The 18,329-nt window shown below is 38.9% G+C and overlaps 1 protein-coding gene across 11 annotated transcripts in view; it reads right to left on the reverse strand.

The window, feature by feature from the left end:
• Dlgap1 (DLG associated protein 1) overlaps positions 1 to 18,329 on the reverse strand; it is a 759,724-nt gene that overhangs the window by 497,153 nt on the left and 244,242 nt on the right. For 10 of the 11 annotated variants that reach the window (XM_076917637.1, XM_076917636.1, XM_076917643.1 and 7 more), the window contains one exon: positions 10,681 to 10,809. The gene's annotated coding sequence lies outside the window, so the exon portion shown is untranslated. Of the gene's footprint in view, positions 1 to 10,680; positions 10,810 to 14,417; positions 14,499 to 18,329 lie in introns of those variants that run through there. The other variant, XM_076917638.1, reaches the window with a different exon arrangement.

An 18,329-nucleotide genomic window follows, 5' to 3' on the forward strand; every position in this document is an offset into this window, starting at 1 on the left:
GCTTTCTTCATATCCTACTAGGTCTCAGCACTCCAGCACTCCTACCTAAAGCACCTTCTTCCATAAAATTATATATAAAAGAAGGTCACAGCTAATCAGGAATGAAAACCACTTAGCATCCTTCAACTGCCAAATGGATAATGACAATGTGGTCATGGACATAGCTGTAAAGAAAACTGAAGTAATGAAATGTAGAGGTAAATGGGTGGAACTAAAAAGAATATGCTGAAAGGAGGAGGAAGTGAGTATAGAGGGAAGGAGGAGGGGAGGAAAATAGCATTGATGGTGCTTGAAAAAGCTGTAAGATATCCTATTATTTCTCATTTACCTAAGATTACATATGATACATATAACTGTACACACACGCACACACATACACACATATGATATATAATATTTAATATGTAATATGCAATATAATATATATGATATAAAATATGGGATGTACAATATAATATTTGATATGCAATATGCAATATATAATATACAATATAACATACAATATATAACATATAATATATAATATGTAATATATAATATACAATATATAATGTTTACTATGCAATATGCAATACAATGTATAATACATAACATATAATATGCAATATGCAACATTATATGTGTATATACAATATATAATATAGTATATATGTGATACATAATATAATATAATTATATATATTTAATATATAAACTAATTAAATATGTATAAATATATAACTACATATATCACTATATATTATATATGATATATAATATATATAGCTTAAATTCAGTTATGCCATTTAAGTTGATAACACTCCCTCCCAAGAGTCATATATTAGCTAACAAAAACTCCAGTTATAGGCATGAGAAATAACTTTTTATTTTTTGGTCAGGGCAGTCTAAGACACTCCTAAAACAATGTAGGTTATTGATATTATCCTTGATTTTCTTCTAGAAGTTGAAGGTAAGTCCCTACTGATCAATACACCATGTGACACCATGAACTTCATAGTTATAGGCATGAGAAATAACTTTTTATTTTTTGGTCAGGGCAGTCTAAGACACTCCTAAAACAATGTAGGTTATTGATATTATCCTTGATTTTCTTCTAGAAGTTGAAGGTAAGTCCCTACTGATCAATACACCATGTGACACCATGAACTTCATACGACTTGGAGGACTTGAGCTGGATATGAGGTGAAGGCTTCCTGTCAGAGAACTAACTTTCCTCATCCAGACAGGGTCTAAGCAATCAAGAAAGAAGCAGCCAATAGTTGAACCCAGCTATGATGTCTATGAACCACAATAATGACCAGCATGGTAAGATACTCCAAAAGATACAGCAGTGATACCCATATCTTGGCAATAAATAACAACTATATAATTTGAACTTAATACCCATCATCAGGAGGAAATCAAATCATGCCTGAAACTGGATACCTAGCAAACTGCCCTGGGCACGTGAGGTCAGAGATCTTAGTGGAAAGACTACTGCCAACACTTTACTAGAGCAGCATAATCCTCAAAGGGCATTCTAATGCTTGTCCTTATGTCCACAGATAAGTGTATCTCTTAGCACTCATCAAAGACTCTTCTCTTTACAGCAGATGGAGACCGTTGCAGAAAACCGTGAGTGTTCAAAAGCAAAGAACTGACTATGGTGTGTGGGGTTCTGAACACTCACACCCAAGGCCCAGGGAACATTGCAGAAGCAGGGGTGGCAAGATTGTAAGAGTCAGAGGACAAGGACACCAGATGGGAAAGTTTGTCCTCCAGAAATGTCTGAGAAGCTACAACCATAATGCCTCAACAATATGGCTGCCAAAGCAAGACCTGAACAAGCACAACAGCAACTGACACGCTATCGTGGAAGGGGGGATCTCACGGCGCCCATTCCCTGGACAACGAATTACAGACGAGCAAGGGCTTCTGAAAGAGGAAGAATTAACCACAAGGATGAGCCTCTGAGCCTCTGACCAGATAATAGTAACACTTAAGGAAAAGAGGCCATTTACTTGAGAGGAACTGGAGGCGGGCATGGAAAAGGGGGAAGGGAGGAAAATGAAAATGGGAAACGGGTGGTGGTGGCGCACGCCTTTAATTCTAGCACTTGGGAGGCAGCGGATTTCTGAGTTCGAGGCCAGCCTGGTCTACAGAGCGAGTTCCAGGGCAGCCAGGGCTATACAGAGAAACCCTGTCTCGAAAAACCAAAAACCAACCAACCAACCAAACAAACAAAAGGCGGGGGGAAATGATGTAGTAATATTTCCCCTTGGTCCCGTAGAGGTTCGATTGATCCCGGGTAGGGGAATGCTATGGCGCTGAGGCAGGAGTGGTTGGGTGGGTGGGGAAGTCCCCTCATGGGGGGGGGGATAGAGGGTTTGTGGAGGGGAAACTGTGGAGGGGGAATAACATTTGAAATGAAAATAAATAAAATAACCAATAAAAATGAATAAATAAATAAAAATACTTCTCACAGCTAGAAACAGGTTTGGGAGGAAAAAAATAATGATAAGAATATATTAAAAAAGAAGCTGTAACTTTAAAGTTCAAAAGGGATACATGTTTGAAACTTTTCATACCAATTCACATTTATTTACTGATAATGTTTGAGTCAAGATGATTCTGAGTGTTTGAAACCTTTCTCACATCCCTCATGAAATACTTTCTTATGTGTAGCAGTCAGAGGTCATTGACAACCCCAGGGATATTTAAATGAATGCCCATTTAAGCTCAGTATACATTGCACGTCCAAGCACTTGGGTTTCTTATTAAGACCCAGGGATTAGGAAATGGTACTTGATAGAGTGAAGGATTACTTGTATGTGAAGAAGTAAAGGGAGGACCCCTGTCCCATGGTCAATGTCCTGTGTTTATCATATGGTGCGACACCTTCATGGACACCAAAGCGCCTCAGCGTAAGTAAGGAAGCTTTTGCAGTTGTGTCTAGTCTCAGTAGCATAACTAATGTCACTACCAGTGTGCAGGAGCAAACCCCAAACCTTACACAGAACAGACATTCAATAGCGCAGCCAGACCAAATTAGGAAACATCACCAAAACAAGACTTAAAACATTCTTGACTCACTGGTGTGTCCCAGTTTACTTTCTATCTCTGTGGTAAGCACCATGGCCAAAAGCAACTTCAGGAGAGTAGGGTTTATTTCAGTTTGCAGCTTACAGTCAGCCATTTATCAAGGCAAGCTGAAGAGGAACTCAAGGCAGGACCCTGAGGACAGGAACTCAAGTCAAGACCATGGAGGAATGCTGTTTACTGGCTTGCTTCCCCTGTTCCTGCTCAGCCATCTTTTTTTTTTTTTTTATGAAATTCAGGACCACTTGCCTAGACTTGGTTCTCCCACACTGACCATCAGTTGGAGGCCAGCCTTATGTATATAGTGAGTTCCAGAACAGCCAGAACAAAACAAAACAATACAATAAAAACATCCCCAAGATTTGAAATGTCAGATGGACCCTGCGGATCCTAGAGTTTCATCAGACTTGTATGATATTTGATGTTCAGTTTCCAGATTGCACTAGAAGAGTAGGAAATGCCAGTTCTAAAGTTAGTTATTTAGCATAGTGTCACCATTTCCCCAAATTTAGCGTTTAGTGAATGAATATGGTCTGTTGGGTGAAAATCCCTAGCCTATGCTGACAATACACAAAGATGAAATAAACTCAGCCAGAAATCCTGTATTTCCTTTTTCTCATCATTCTTGGCAAGCTGCACCAATGAACGTGGTTCCTGCTTATTCTCACAGGTAAGCAAAGTCCTCGAAGCAGTGAACTGCAATAAAGTTCATTATGGTTTGTTTAAAAACAAATCATCCAGTCATATTGTTTAATGCCTTTATATGTCATAAGTAACTGGTATAGCCAAAAAAAGCTGCTCTTGTGGGAAATACTGGGTAGTTAAATAAATAACATAATTTATACCACACACTGTATCTGTTATTTTTTATGATCTCTCTTATTCTATTTATCTGTCATCTATTTATCTATGAATCATCTATATTTTTACCAGCTACCTATTTACTGCCTATCTGTAATTTATTTTCATCCCATAAACGTCCAGACATGCAGGGTTTTCCATCTTGATGGTGACATTTCTGAGACACAACAAATACAACACACGGCAGCCTACAATTAGACTGCTGTTTCTTACAAGTGTCTGAATTAATCAAGCTCTTCAGAGGGCACAGTGGTTTTCAGCTTCTAAATTATTTCTGACATAAAAGGGACAAATGACTAAACAGCAAGAATTATCTCCAAACATTCACGCACAGCAAACCATAAGATATTGAAACTGAAAACAAATTCAAAAGGGTGAGATCCTAGGCTGAGGTTGAAATATTACATCAAAGCTTCACTGACGGTCTATTAAGCAGGCCACTCAGAAATTCTGATGATGGAGAATTGGGGTTAACCAATGTCAGAGAGACAGTGTTCAACCTGAGCCTGAGCCTGGTAGCAAATGAATCTTTTATTGACCAAAGTTTGATTTCTTTTGCCTCTGGAGATGAAGCTGCATCTGGCAAATTATTTATGGAAATGTCCTTTTTATTCTGAGAAATAAAAAAGAAACAACTTCGCATATACTGTATTCAGATCTAAATTCCAAGCAAGCGGACATTTGTCTAAGGTGATTCTGTCTTTTGTAGAATCTCCAGGTTAATTTCTTCCAAAGGTGTACGTAGATTATAAGAAAGGACACAGGATGCCATTTGTAGACTTTATGTTTAATGATGAAGTAATCATTCATTTTCCTTTGGGGAGCAGACTGAGTAGAACACAGGCTCTCTTTAGGTAGCCCTGTCTGGAACTTGCTATGTATCCCTCGATGGCTTTGGGTTCCTTCTGTCTTGGCCTCCTAAGTGTTGAGACACTGGATGTGTGCCTCCACATTCCACTGAAGAAATGACTCTTGAGGTACAGGGCATGGTTTTCTGTCTATACTCACTAGTCATAGGAATGGTCAGAGACATCCCATTCAGATGAAAATGTGCATTGAATTCTTCCTTTAGCCTTTAAAGACTAACATGAGTAAATTATAGATATATTTTCTGAAGTGTATTCATCTTTTAAAGTCTCAAGCAAAATTCTCTTCAGCCTCATGGAAGAGAGCAAAATGTAGACTCACTTCTGACACCTGAGTTTGGGTTTAGTCAGTTTTGAGATCTGAACAGGTTATTAGAACTATACATGTTTAGCTTTAATGGAGTTCTGGATTTTTTTTTTTTTTTTGGTCCATTATTCCTGGTTTTCAAAATAACCTCACAGGTGATAATCACTGTCATAATTATAACAGTAATAATAAAATATAAAACTCATTTTACAGGTAGAGATACTTAAGTACATAATGTGGTTTGGAATATTTTTTTAAGGGCAGTCATGTGATAAGTGAAAAAGTTAATCTTTCTATATCTTAAACCCCATCTTCAAAACTCTATTTCTATGTGCAGTTAATAGATGGATACTTTCATAATTTTGACACTGATTTTAGGTCACACTGCGTAAGGTCTGTATTGAGAGATTGAAGATGGGTGCTGGAATGAATCTCAGGGGTTTTTGACCTAAGCACCTTTCCTCTTCCTTTTTATCCCCCTTTCTTTTCTATTCTTATTTGTGTGTGTGTGTGTGTGTGTGTGTGTGTGTGTGTGTGTGTTTTGGCATGCATGTCTATATACCATGTACATGCTCAATACCCACAGTGGCCAGTTGAGGGCATTGGATCCCCTGGAACTGAAGTTACAGGCGGTTATGAGCTGTCACATGGGCACTAGGAACCAATCACTAAGTGCATTGGAAGACAGAGCCCAGTGCTCTTAATCATGGAGATATTCCTCTAGCCCTCCCATCTTGTCTCTTAAAATCAGGTGTGTGTGTGTGTGTGTGTGTGTGTGTGTGTGTGTGTGTGTATGTGTGTGTTGAGTGTGTGCTCTTATATCTCTCTGTCTCTGTCTTTCCACACTCTATGTGTACACACATTTATACAGTCATGAGGAGCTTCCCAGGATTCTCCTGTCTCTACCTCTCATCTCAACACAAGAGTGCTGGGATGACAGACATGGGCTATGCTGTCCAGCTTTACATCCGTGGTAAGAATTTGGACTCTGGTCCTCATATTGTATGCCAAGAATTGTACCCACTGAAGCATCCCTATAGAACTACCCTAAACCCTTCTTTCTCTAACTGAGGTAACAAGTCTCAGACTCAGTCAAGCAAATACATCCATGCAATGTAACGTCCATGGAACAAAGTTGAATCTAGTGCTTCTATGCTTTTTATTAACATTTAGGCTTTAACATGAAGCATGCTATAAAATAAAAAATGAAGTTATTAGTTCTCTACTACTAAAAGGAACTATAAAATTAATTTTAAATGATAAATTTTTAAGGACTCATGTTCATCATACTCTGGTTAATTATGATAACATACAATGGTAAGTATTTTCACATATGTGTTTCAATTTTAACACAATAGAGTACATAGGAACAAAAAATACGGGCCTTTGGTTTTAAAACATACAGAATAAAATTCATACTGAGCTTTGGAAGTAGGCATAAAACCCACTTTCTGGAATAAATGAAAGAGTAGACAGAAAACAGACAGTAGGGACAGTTATTTTAGCAAGCAAAGTGGGATAAATTTACCTAGCCAATCCAGGTCTGAAATATGCAGAGGGAAGCCTTGCACTCTTGACCATGAACACATTTCAACACAAAAAAACCAGAAAGTGCCTTTGTCCTCCATATAAATAAACATTCAGAACATGCTGCAGCTGCAAAATCTAAACTCAAGGAAAACACATTTACAAAAGAATTGAATTCATGAGGCTTCCTGGTTTCACACACCTAATGTCTCTCTCATAAAGTGAAATGTACAATTTGTCCTGATAAAAATGGCATTTCTTTCATTGTAGTCAGTCAGATAGCAAAACATCTTTTCTGAAAAGCTGTGTTTATTAAAGAACACAGTGCTAGGGATACCCGGAATCTCGAGCTCTGAGTAGAGAGAGTTGTTCCTCTATTAAGATGCCCTCTGTGTTGAGTATCTTTTATAAAGAAGATTCTATGAAAAGGAAATTTCTCTTCATACAATATTCCAGAGATTGCTTTATAAGTCACTTGTTGCACAGTCTATCTATCTATCTATCTATCTATCTATCTATCTATCTATCTATCAATCTATCCATTCATCCATCTAAACATCTATCTACTCATTTACCTGTCTACCAACCCACCATCCATCCATCTTCCAACCCACCATCCATCCATCAATCCATCCATCCATTCATCCATCTATCTACCCATTCACCATCCATTTATCCATTCGTCTACTCACCCACCATACATACATACATACATACATACATACATACATACATACATACATCTTCCAATCATCCATCTTCCAATCATCAATCCATCCATCCATTCATCCATTCACCCATATATCCATCCATCTTCCAACCAACCCTCCAACCATCCATCCATCCATCCACCCATCCATCTATCCATCTATCTAATATTTATGTATTTCCAAAGTATTCAATATAGTAGGGATAGAAGATATATCTTGGAACTTAGTATTCAAAATTTCATGATATTAAGATATTATTTTAGTGTTGGAGAAAAAGTTCAAAGGTTAAGAGCACTTACTGCTCTTGCAGAGGACCTGGGTTTGGTTCTAATGGATCTGACACCTTCTTCATCCAGTTCATAGCACTGTTCTCCAAGTCAGCTGTCCAGATAAATGTGTTAGCATCCATTCAAAGCTTGTTAAAATGCACATTTGTGACCTCATCCTGACTGATCTATGCCGGACAACCACAGACCTACAAAAGCAACCCGGAGCTTGACCACAGATATTACTTTCCAGGTAGTACATCAGACTACTGGTGAGTGAAGCCAAATGGTATAAATAGGATGGCAAATTGAGTGGCAGGTTTTAAAAACGTTTGAATTAGCAGTTTGGATAACAGTGACGTGGTAAATCTGTGAATATTTGATCTTAACTAAAACAAGATACAGTCAGAATTTTCACACTGGAAGAAGACTCAGGAGTCAAAGGAAATGGAAAGTGGAAACCAGTGAAAGGTGAGACTGTAAGTTTAGTGAAAGGAAGACTTGCCATGCCTCAGATTCCTGGGGCATGGGTACCATTTGCATTCTGTGCTCAGGGTACGATTTGTTCTGAGCAATGCCCCCTCCCTCCTCCGTCAGTGATATTTTGTCATCTCGGGGCCTGGTTCTGTCTACTTCTTTTCATATTTCTGCCATGTTATCCTCACAGCTTCTCTGGTGTAGCTGTCTGTCACCTTTCCCAGCCACTGCCCCTTGCTCTCCGTGTTCATTTCTTTCATTAGAATGCTGTGTATCACAATGCAGTAGTTGAGATGTTTGCTAACGTCTGCTTGTAAATTATTTATTTAATACCTGTTCTGTCCTAGTCACAGAATCTAGTGTGATTTTATACATTATAACAAGACCTGTGTTTTTATACAACTTTATTTTACTGCGTGACATTCTAATGTCAAAGAAGAAAGAAGAAAGAACTGGAGGAGGAGAGATGGCCTAGCCAGTAAGTGGGATATGGTGGAATGAGAGAGAACCAACCTCTCAAATTATCTGAGAGAGAGAAACAGAGAGACAGAGATAGAAAGAGAGTCACAGAGAGAAATAGAGACAGAGACACAGAGGAGAGAAAAAGAGCACGGATACATGCTTGCATACTCTCAATGTGAACAATACCCAGTAATTAACTGCTATGATACTAATATATGTTATTACATTAGTTATAACTCTTCCTAAAATGCTCACCACAGTTTGAAACCAATTATGTAAAAATATATGCATACATTTATATTGTATACTATGTATCTATGTATCTATGTATCTATGTATCTATGTATCTATGTATCTATGTATCTATGTATCTATGTATCTATGTATCTATGTATCTATGTATCTATGTATCTATGTATCTATGTATCTATCTATCTATCTATCTATCTATCTATCTATCTATCTATCTGAACACACATTCCAGATTCCCTATCACCTTCAATACTAACCTGCTTCAGAGGAAGTGGAGTCAGCAAGAATGAACAGCCATGGATTGTTAAACTGTTACCAGTACCATGATTTTCAGCAACACTCTAACATAGTTCCAAACACATTTTAGTTGCAGAAAAACCATTGCAACAACTCCTCTAAACACTTCAAGCTAACATTCAATTAAGTTACTGAACTAAAGAGGTTGAACAAGCAATGGAGGAAGAGGAGACTGGGAGGCCAAGGAGGGGAGGAGGGAGGAATAACGTGTTTTAATATGTACAGTGTATACAAATATAAATAAACACGTATATTTATTTAAAAAACAGTATGCCAAGATGCATGTCTTATTTTGAGCATAGCTCTATTGATAAAAGTTTATCTTGAAACAGTTGATTTTGGCTTCCTGACACTCAGATGGGACTTCAAATTACAAAGTACTTTCTTCTCAGATGTTTCATCTGGGAGAAAAAATGACCTGTATCAAAATTAGCAAAGGGGGATGTAACAAAGTCATGGATTGGCTGAATAATGACCTCTGGACCACTTGAGATTGCAGCCACAGCTGCAGAGATGGGCATTTCTGTTCTCTATTAGACTCTCTGTGTGGTACAATGTTGGCCACCTCAGATAACTGGGTGTTCTGCCTCCTGCCTCAAGGGGTGCTAACACAGCTTAAAACTATGGGGGAGCTCATGCCTACCATGGCAAACCCAGAGGGTGGTCCTCCTCCTGCATGCCTTTCAGATGCAAATTCCAGACAGCATCCAAACTTCCATGGGAGGTCTCTGAAGAGTTCCCATGACTCCCAAGGCAGATGTTCTTACTGATTCACTCTCTGTGCTTCTGTCTTTTTCATTATTTTATTTTTTGAGGCAGACTCGTACTATGTAGTTCAGTCTAGACTCAATCGTATTATCCTCCTGCCTTGGTTGAAAATTACATCATGTGTCATTAAGAAGGCCCAGCTGTTCTCAAACTTGACTCATGAGGTCATCTTCTCAGTTGAAGGCCATTTTCAAGTCCTTGTCTTTGTTGCACACGTAACCCGAACAGGAGAATAGTTTACTGATGTATCCACTATATCAATCCCCCTCTGATCTGACATTACACACATGTACTGCATTTGACTTACACATTCTCCAGTCTTTCCCTCCTAACAGAGCATGTGGTACGAAGAGAGCAGAGACTGCAGCATGGGCATCAGCATCTCCAGATTTAGATCAGTGTGCATGCCTTTGCTGATAAATGCAAATGTGTCTAGCAGGGAAGAAAATACAGAGAGGATGCTGTGCTATCATTTTCTTCTATTTCACGCTTAGTCTCACGTCCAGTATTTTAGCCTATAGAGTCCTGAAAATTGCATTTGCCTGACCTGTCATCCTAGACTGACAATGATTTACCACACAGGTGAACTCTATCTTGATCAAAATCTGTACAGGTAACCAAGGAGTTTTTGTTTTGTTTTGTTTTGTTTTTTGTTTTTTTTGAAGGGACATCAAATTCAGCAGCCTATTATTAGCTTTAGAATTGCCAGGCAGAAATACATCCCACTATAAAAAGAGAAAAACCGTTTCACATAGTGCAACTATACAGGATGTTGCAGAATTAGATTACACAAAGGAAATGAAGTTTACCTTTGATGATCACTCTCCAAGTTCTTATTTCTCCACACTTCAAACCAGGAGGAGACCCCGATTTCAGGTTGTTGCTGTCCTTGATAGCGTTAACCAGATGTCACTCTAGGTATGCGATGCTCAATGACTCTGAAAGTTAACAAATGCCATCATTAGACACGATGACTCATTTGAAGCAGAAACTTCACTGAGGGCTGATCTCGTAAAAAGTGACACTGGCAGCCATTATATCCAATGATGTGAGACGAAGAAGAGTTGTATCAGAAATCTACCCGGTGGCTCTGGTGATGTTGCTGCACTTGGCATCTTTATGCATCTCAGAAAATCAAATCAACCAGGCCAAAAAGGAAATGTCATTATTATAAATAGGTTTGATAAGTTACAAAATGCTTGTCTGTAACTATCAATTATATTCTCTTGAAAAGGAATAAAGGGAGGAGGGGAGAAACGACTCAGGAGTTAAGAGCACATTCTGTTATTGTAGAGGACCCGACATAAATTCCTAGCACCCCCACATCTGAAAGCTCATAGTCATCTGTAATGCCAGCTACAGGGATCTGATACCTCTGGTCTCTGCAGGCACCTGTATTTTTGTACAAAGACCCCCCCCCCATAACACACACAACTGAAAATAATAAATACTAATCTTTAAAAAGTAATAAAGTGCAAATATCAAGTACTTGAATTTGTAAGGCACAGCATATGCATATGATTTTAGTCATTTCCTGGGAACTACACGTTTTACTAATATAGTACTCCAACTAACCACCCATAGTTTAAAGAGGAATAAAAAAAAATGGCATTATTTCCATTGTCATCTCTTTGACCTCACAGCAGGGTCCAACACAGCATACTATTCCCAAGTGTGCAACGAGGGCTTTGCTGATGCCTAAGCCAGGCCATTCATAGGACGATCAATGATGCTTTCTTAGAACGTGACAATCAGAAATTGTATCTGGGCCACGTTGTGGGATAGGGATTGCCTGGGATCACATCATATGCTGTGTGGGGAGCTGTAACTCTCCTTTCTAGAATGTCACAGACACAAATTTCCTGATGTTTTAAAGTCCTGGGGTACACCAAGATCTGCTCCTGTTGCTTCGCTTTTGCTTTTTAAAGCAAAATAATTCTGTGTGCCTTGGTGTCATACAGAAATAGTTTTATAAGACAAAGGGAAAAGTACACTTAAGCATTAAGTAGAAATATAGTCAGATTCATCACTGAGATTAATGACTGTTGATTTAACCTAATCACTGTAAGAATTTTAATACAGAGTTCATGTTTCAGAGCAGGGCTTTGAGACCATGGAGATTATGTGGTTTGGTCACTTTCTCAGAGTTATCAAAGGCAAAACTATATCCCAGGGCTTCTGCCTGGGAGTCCAGTCACCCAGTACCATGGGGCTTCCATTTCCAAAATGAACACTGGCTGGTCAAAGAGGTCCTGGATGACATCATCTTGTTAATACTATTCTGGGCTGGGAAAGCTGATGGGAATTAGAAGACTTGGTAGTGGGATATATGAGCAATAGTAACTCAGCCACACCGTATAACACTGCACTTAACAAAGCTCCTTGGAAAGGTAAGAAACCACACACCTCTCATTTCTTCATCCCAGAGAAGCCTAAATAAAATTCTATTACTGGCTACAATTTGGAGACTCGCAGCCTTGATTTATGAACTATTACCCTGTTTAGTATTCTCAATATTCTAGTAAATCAAAGTCTGAGGGGAATGTCTTCCCGTATATATATATGTGAGGACTAAATAAATGCTGATTTTTAAAACAAAGAGTTTGACCACTTGTGTATTCATGAATATTTATAGAGACTTTATTTTGAACCAAACAGACTGTAAATATTCAACTAAACAATGCTGTTTTTTTTTAAAAAAATAGAGGCATGAGGCAATTTCTAAAAAAAGATACCAGTGTATGAACAAAAATAAGTTGTGTTACAAATAGATTATTATAAAAGTTATATAATTACCAGGTAAACATTGATTTTAAAAATTAATAGGGATCTTAAATGCTACCTTGTGTAAGGTGTAGTGGGTCCCAAATATAGTTGGGTATCATCGTTAGCTAGAAATCTTTTTAAAAATGCAAAATACAGGATTTTAAAATTTCACCTTTAATGAAATATTTTGATACAGTATCTTATTATGTTAAGGAGCTGGCCTTGCATCCTCTGTGTCAGTCTTCTGGGTAGCTAGGACTACGGGTACATGCCACTGTGCCTAGCTATGCACAACCAGGACATTCCTGGATAAGTCAGGGGCAGTGCACTTTGAATGTACTCCCAGTCGACTCGTCCAGCAGGTGTGCTGCCATTAGGCATGCTCCTGGGTTTTCACCATCTTCATTACACAGAGCCTAGAGGACTGACTTGCTCCAGGCATTTGCTGCTTGGTGGCAGAACTGAACTTAGTATGCAGACTGCTTCTCTGTTTCTCACCTTTCCTTATCCCAACAGGCTGTATTTCCCCCCTTACACTCTGCTTTGTTCAAGTAGAAATTATTTAGCCTACATATTCTAGAAAATGAAGAGCAAAAGAATAACTATAGGTACTTCAGTGCTAGAAGATTTACATGGATTTTTCACACACACACACACACACACACACACACACACCACATCCACACATATGGAGGTTCTGGAATTTTAACATAACTTGATCCAATGGCTCATCTGTCAATTATTAAATTGTCCCTTTTTCTAGATGTAACAACTTTGGAGATATTTGCTAAGCCCTCTTCTCTGATGTCTACCTAGTACTTGAAATTCTTCTATCTTCAAGGAAACCATTTGTCAGTTGTTTGAGCATTCAATCCTTGCTTCTAGCCATTGTTGATTAGGTCAGGAAGAGTGATTCACACAGAGAGGACAAGGAGACTGTGGCCACAGTGCGCTTGGTGGCTCGATGCCACCTATGAGGCTGAGGCAGGATGATGAACTCATTTCAGGCTACCCTGGGCTTCATCTGGAAAACTCCCTCAAAAGACCAAACAGAAAAGAGAAAAACCAATCAACCAAGCAACCAACCAGTTAGGCAACATCCATCCATCCATCCATCCATCCATCCATCCATCCATCCATCCAAAGCAACAACAACAACCCCCAAACAAACAAACAAACAAGCAAACAATAAACAAACAAACAAACAAACAAACAAACCTCTCCCCAAGCAAGCTTATGAGCAACAAATGATACATTTCAGCCTCAGTCAAGTTTAGAAAATGCTAGGCAGGGACTTTGTTAGCTTGCCCTCTACAGGCAGGGACTGCAAATACTGGCGAACTCTGGAGAAAGGATGAAGCGGGGCAGACTGGGAGTTTGTAGAAGAAATTCCAGACATTCATTTGTCTCCCCCTCCCCCTTCTTAACTGTTTCCCTATGATTTCCATGAGATGAAATATCTTTGGGATATTTCTACAATAAAATCCATTAAATTGTTTTACAAATAACTTTCTGTTTTACTCTTAGTTGAGGTTTTCCTTTAATCCAACATCAGAGTTTAAACTAATATATCTAATACCATTCATTTCACAGACGTTACTTTATAAGCCAACCACTTCCAGTTTTTAAAAGATGTTATTTAAAAATATTTCCCAAGGGTATGGAAAGGGAAATAAATGCAAACTATATATGCATTAAGTTTTATGGAATGCCTACATTTTAGCAAAATATATTTATGATAAGATAGAGGGGACCCAGCTAGGAGCGTCTTCAATCTTACCTCTGTTTCTTACAAGATTTCTTCTGACTTGTCAGAGTAACTGGGACTCTTGGGATTTCAATTCTCTTCTTCTTAGAATACCTGCTGATCCTGAAGAATAGGATATCATGGATGTTCACCACCTCACTCATTCATGCATCCACACACATATACATCATTCCTCAAGGATGTATTATCATGTCATAGGCCCCACTAGAACACGGGAATACACCAGGGAACCTCTCGTTTTAGTGAAGGCAAAGAAGCAGAAAGGAATTATAAATATGATTAAGTGGCAAATTTGGACGTTAGCGCCTAGTTGGCTTGTCTTGGAGGTGGTGGGATACACCACACTGGAATGTGGGGGACAGGTGTGCTAGATTGGTAAGACAATTAGCTCAGGAAAATGATTGTATTTTTATTTTCATTTACCAAAGGTGACTATATAGAGAGGTAAACGACACACTAAAAAGCACCATATTTGGTGTGTACAGGAGCTCAATGGATCTTAATTTCTTGGTTTTATGCATTTATTTAATTTTTTGTTGATTGTATTATAAGATTGGGTTTAATCTGTGAAAAGCTTCTACAAGGCATAATAAAAAAAACCACTGTTTTACTTCTTTCCAGATTTTTAAAATATAATCTGCTGATAAATTAGTAACAATATTCAATAAGTCATGAATAGAATTTCCAGGCAGCGAGGCCTTTGCTTGGGTGCTAAGGACCTGAACTTGCTAGGCTAACACTTTATATACTGAGTCACTGCCACAGCCAACCATGAACCATGAGTTTTAAAAGGGAGTGGAAGCCATCTATTTATTCCTATTAAGGAGGCTCTTCTGCCTCAATCCACTTTCAGGACCATGTGGGTGTCTCTTTCCAAACCACAAACATGCTTTTAAAAAATGAAGTAATGCACATTCAAACCTATCTCAGATTTTCCTGCTGATTGCCAATGGCCTCTCCATCACTTGGTGTGTAGGCTTCTTCCTTGCCTCATTAAAGTATAATACATACTCTCTTAAAGTGAGCGAGAAATCACTAGGCTCTCGGAACATATGTGGCCAAGCAGAGAAGTCCCACCACTGTCTATTCGTTCACTGGCTGCTCTCACCTGTCTTTGAGTATGCCTTCTCCAGATGAGTCTGGCATATCCAATAAGGATGGCTTCCTTCCAACACACTACAGTGGTGACTTTGGGTTCACTACATCCCTGGGGTAGCTATTATTATCACTGACATTTTACAGTTTGATACCGATGGGAAGAAACTGGCCAACTTGCAACACGGAGAGAAGAGGTCTCGATTTCATCATCCAGTGTTTGTCGCAGCACAGATGTTAGGATGGTGTTATTGTCATCATCCCATTTTACAGATGTCAAAAATGAAGCACCAAGAGATTAAGTTATCTGGCCAAAGACTCACACAAAAATCTCAGAGCCAGTTCTTTGTATTGTTATTTCCTATTTTTATTCTGTTTTAGATTTAGTTTCCTTTATTCTTAAAAAAGTCAATTTTCCTGCCAAAATATAGAACAGGCCTTATTAGTTTTTGAATCAAGTTGGTGACTAGTTCAAGTATTAGAGCCAAATTTTCAGTTGCTAGGGAGAGCAAAGTCTTATTTTTAAGCCTGTATATGCCAGCTGGCAATGCTGGCCCCATGACCAACTCTAACTCTGTTCCCAGCCAGCTACCTCCTGAACTCCCACTGCTCGCCACTGATGAATCAATGAACTAAACACTGTCTAGGTTGGAGTTTACTGTTCATCAGTCTAATCTGTTCATTTCATAGAATGGCAGGGAGCAGAAAAGAGGAAGAGGTATACACTCAGGGCTAGTGTAGCACAGAGCAGCCTGACAGGAAATCTGGGTCTGTAAAACAAGGGCAGCCTACCGGGTTACTTCTTTTCACAATGTTAAAAGAAATAAAGCCCTCCATTCAGTGAATATTGTGTGTCTACTATGTGTTAAACACTGTTTCAAGTGTTGGAGGTGGGGTAGTGGATGGCATAGAAAACTTTTTGTCTTCATTCAGATTTACGACCTGGCATCATAACGGTAAAAAACAGTTTTTTAAAAAGTAACATAATACGAATTCAAGTTTCTTCCGATGTATCTACTGGTTCTAGGTGATCCAAAGCTGGGATGCCTCAGAGTTGTTTAGTTCATATGTTAGGTATCTGTCTGAGTGAATGAAGGACTATCTCTAGAGCCAGTGAAGGAGGTATGAGTGAGCGTAGAATTCAACGTAGGTGGCTACTGTCAGGCAGCAAGGGCTCTGACGGGCAAAAGACAGTTTGTGCTATTGGAGTGGGCATTCTTCTTCTCTTGCCCTTGGGCATCACAGTTTCAGGCTTTTTGACCTATGAACTCCAGAACACACAGCAGCAGCCATCTGGGGTTGTAGACCTTCTGTCTCCAGCTGAGCATCAGCCCCTGGTGTCTCTGGCACTGAGAGCCATGCTTACAGCGTCCAGGGTCCCCAGCTCGCAAGTACTTCTCTGTCATTTGTGAATACATTCCCCCTTTTCCCTTTTGGGTCTGTCTGTGCAGGATGCTGACTGGAACAGTATTTCTATGGTTTTGGACACATAATCAAACTGCAGGAATTACAGGAGGAAGGAACTATGGGGATTCAGGGATGACAGAGGACCAATGGGAAGACAGAAATGTTCCTGCTTTCAAGAATGAAATTAAGTCACGTAGAGGTATATTTTCTTCTGACATTAAGCTACTTTAGGCAAACTCAACACGTTAACATTTCCTTTTATTCTACAACAATTAAAAATCATTCTTCAGAGCTTTTGTGCTAAGTCAATTATAACAATAATTAAGTAAATAATCTGAAACCCCCAATTCCAATTAAAATGTCTCAAATTGACTTAGTCTTTAAAACTGTCATATAGCTGATTGTATAACAACATTTCCAGTGTCAGAAAAAATAATAATAAAATCTAAATTGGCCTCTAAATCGACACACAATCTCATTTTTCCAAGACTCATTTGCATAATTCGGTTATCAAATCAAGTGCTTGGTTACTAGGGCTGGTAACATTTACCATCACTCTACCCTAAAGCCATCTAATAATGAAAAACAAAAGTCTTTCAGCTTAAAGTACTGTTTATTAACTACAATATCTCATGGTGTCAACTCACACAATCATCTGCCATGACTAGAGGTTTTTAACATTATGTTGTTATATTTAAGTTAATAACATTGTATTGTTATATGTAAGTTAAGCATACAGCATGCATTATTTTCTTCAATGTTAATACTTTAGTCTGAGCCTGTCCTTCAGTAGCTGATGGTCCCCTGAAGAGCACCACCAAAGGGCAGTGGGACACTCTCCCTCATCTGCAGCCATAGCAAGGTATCTGAAACCAAAATATATACGAGTACATCACAATCAAGTTGTGATAAATTCTGTTGCAAATCCATAACCTTTGACCTTTGTTTATACATTTGCCTGAATGTAGAATCGAAATGAAGATACATTTTTCGGATAACCACTCTGCAGAAGTATATTTTCCATCTATAGTGAATTCCTTATTTACTGCCTTTGTGGAGCAAATGTAATAATCCCATTCAGAAAAGACAAAGTGCGGATGACTTTAAAGCAATTACATAACACTAGATACCCAGTGTTATTTGTCCCTGCTATGATCCTATCTGGGACGAAGGGGGGCAGTGACATTTGAGGGAGGGGATCCGTGTGAAAGCAAACTGTAAACCGCAGCAAGGGACAGCAACACGTGTTGTTATAGTTGGTCGATGTCATTTCTTCCACGCTCACAACCGCAGGAAAGCCAGTACGGGTGTGGTCACACTTCCTTCCCAGTGCCAATGTTTTCATATGCATCATCTTCCAAGCCACAGGGCAATACTGCCACTGTCAAGAAAATGAGGCACAGTGGTCTGCTCCAGAGGCCA

The sequence above is a fragment of the Arvicanthis niloticus genome, chromosome 21, assembly GCF_011762505.2.
Source record: "Arvicanthis niloticus isolate mArvNil1 chromosome 21, mArvNil1.pat.X, whole genome shotgun sequence".
NCBI lineage: Eukaryota > Metazoa > Chordata > Mammalia > Rodentia > Muridae > Arvicanthis > Arvicanthis niloticus.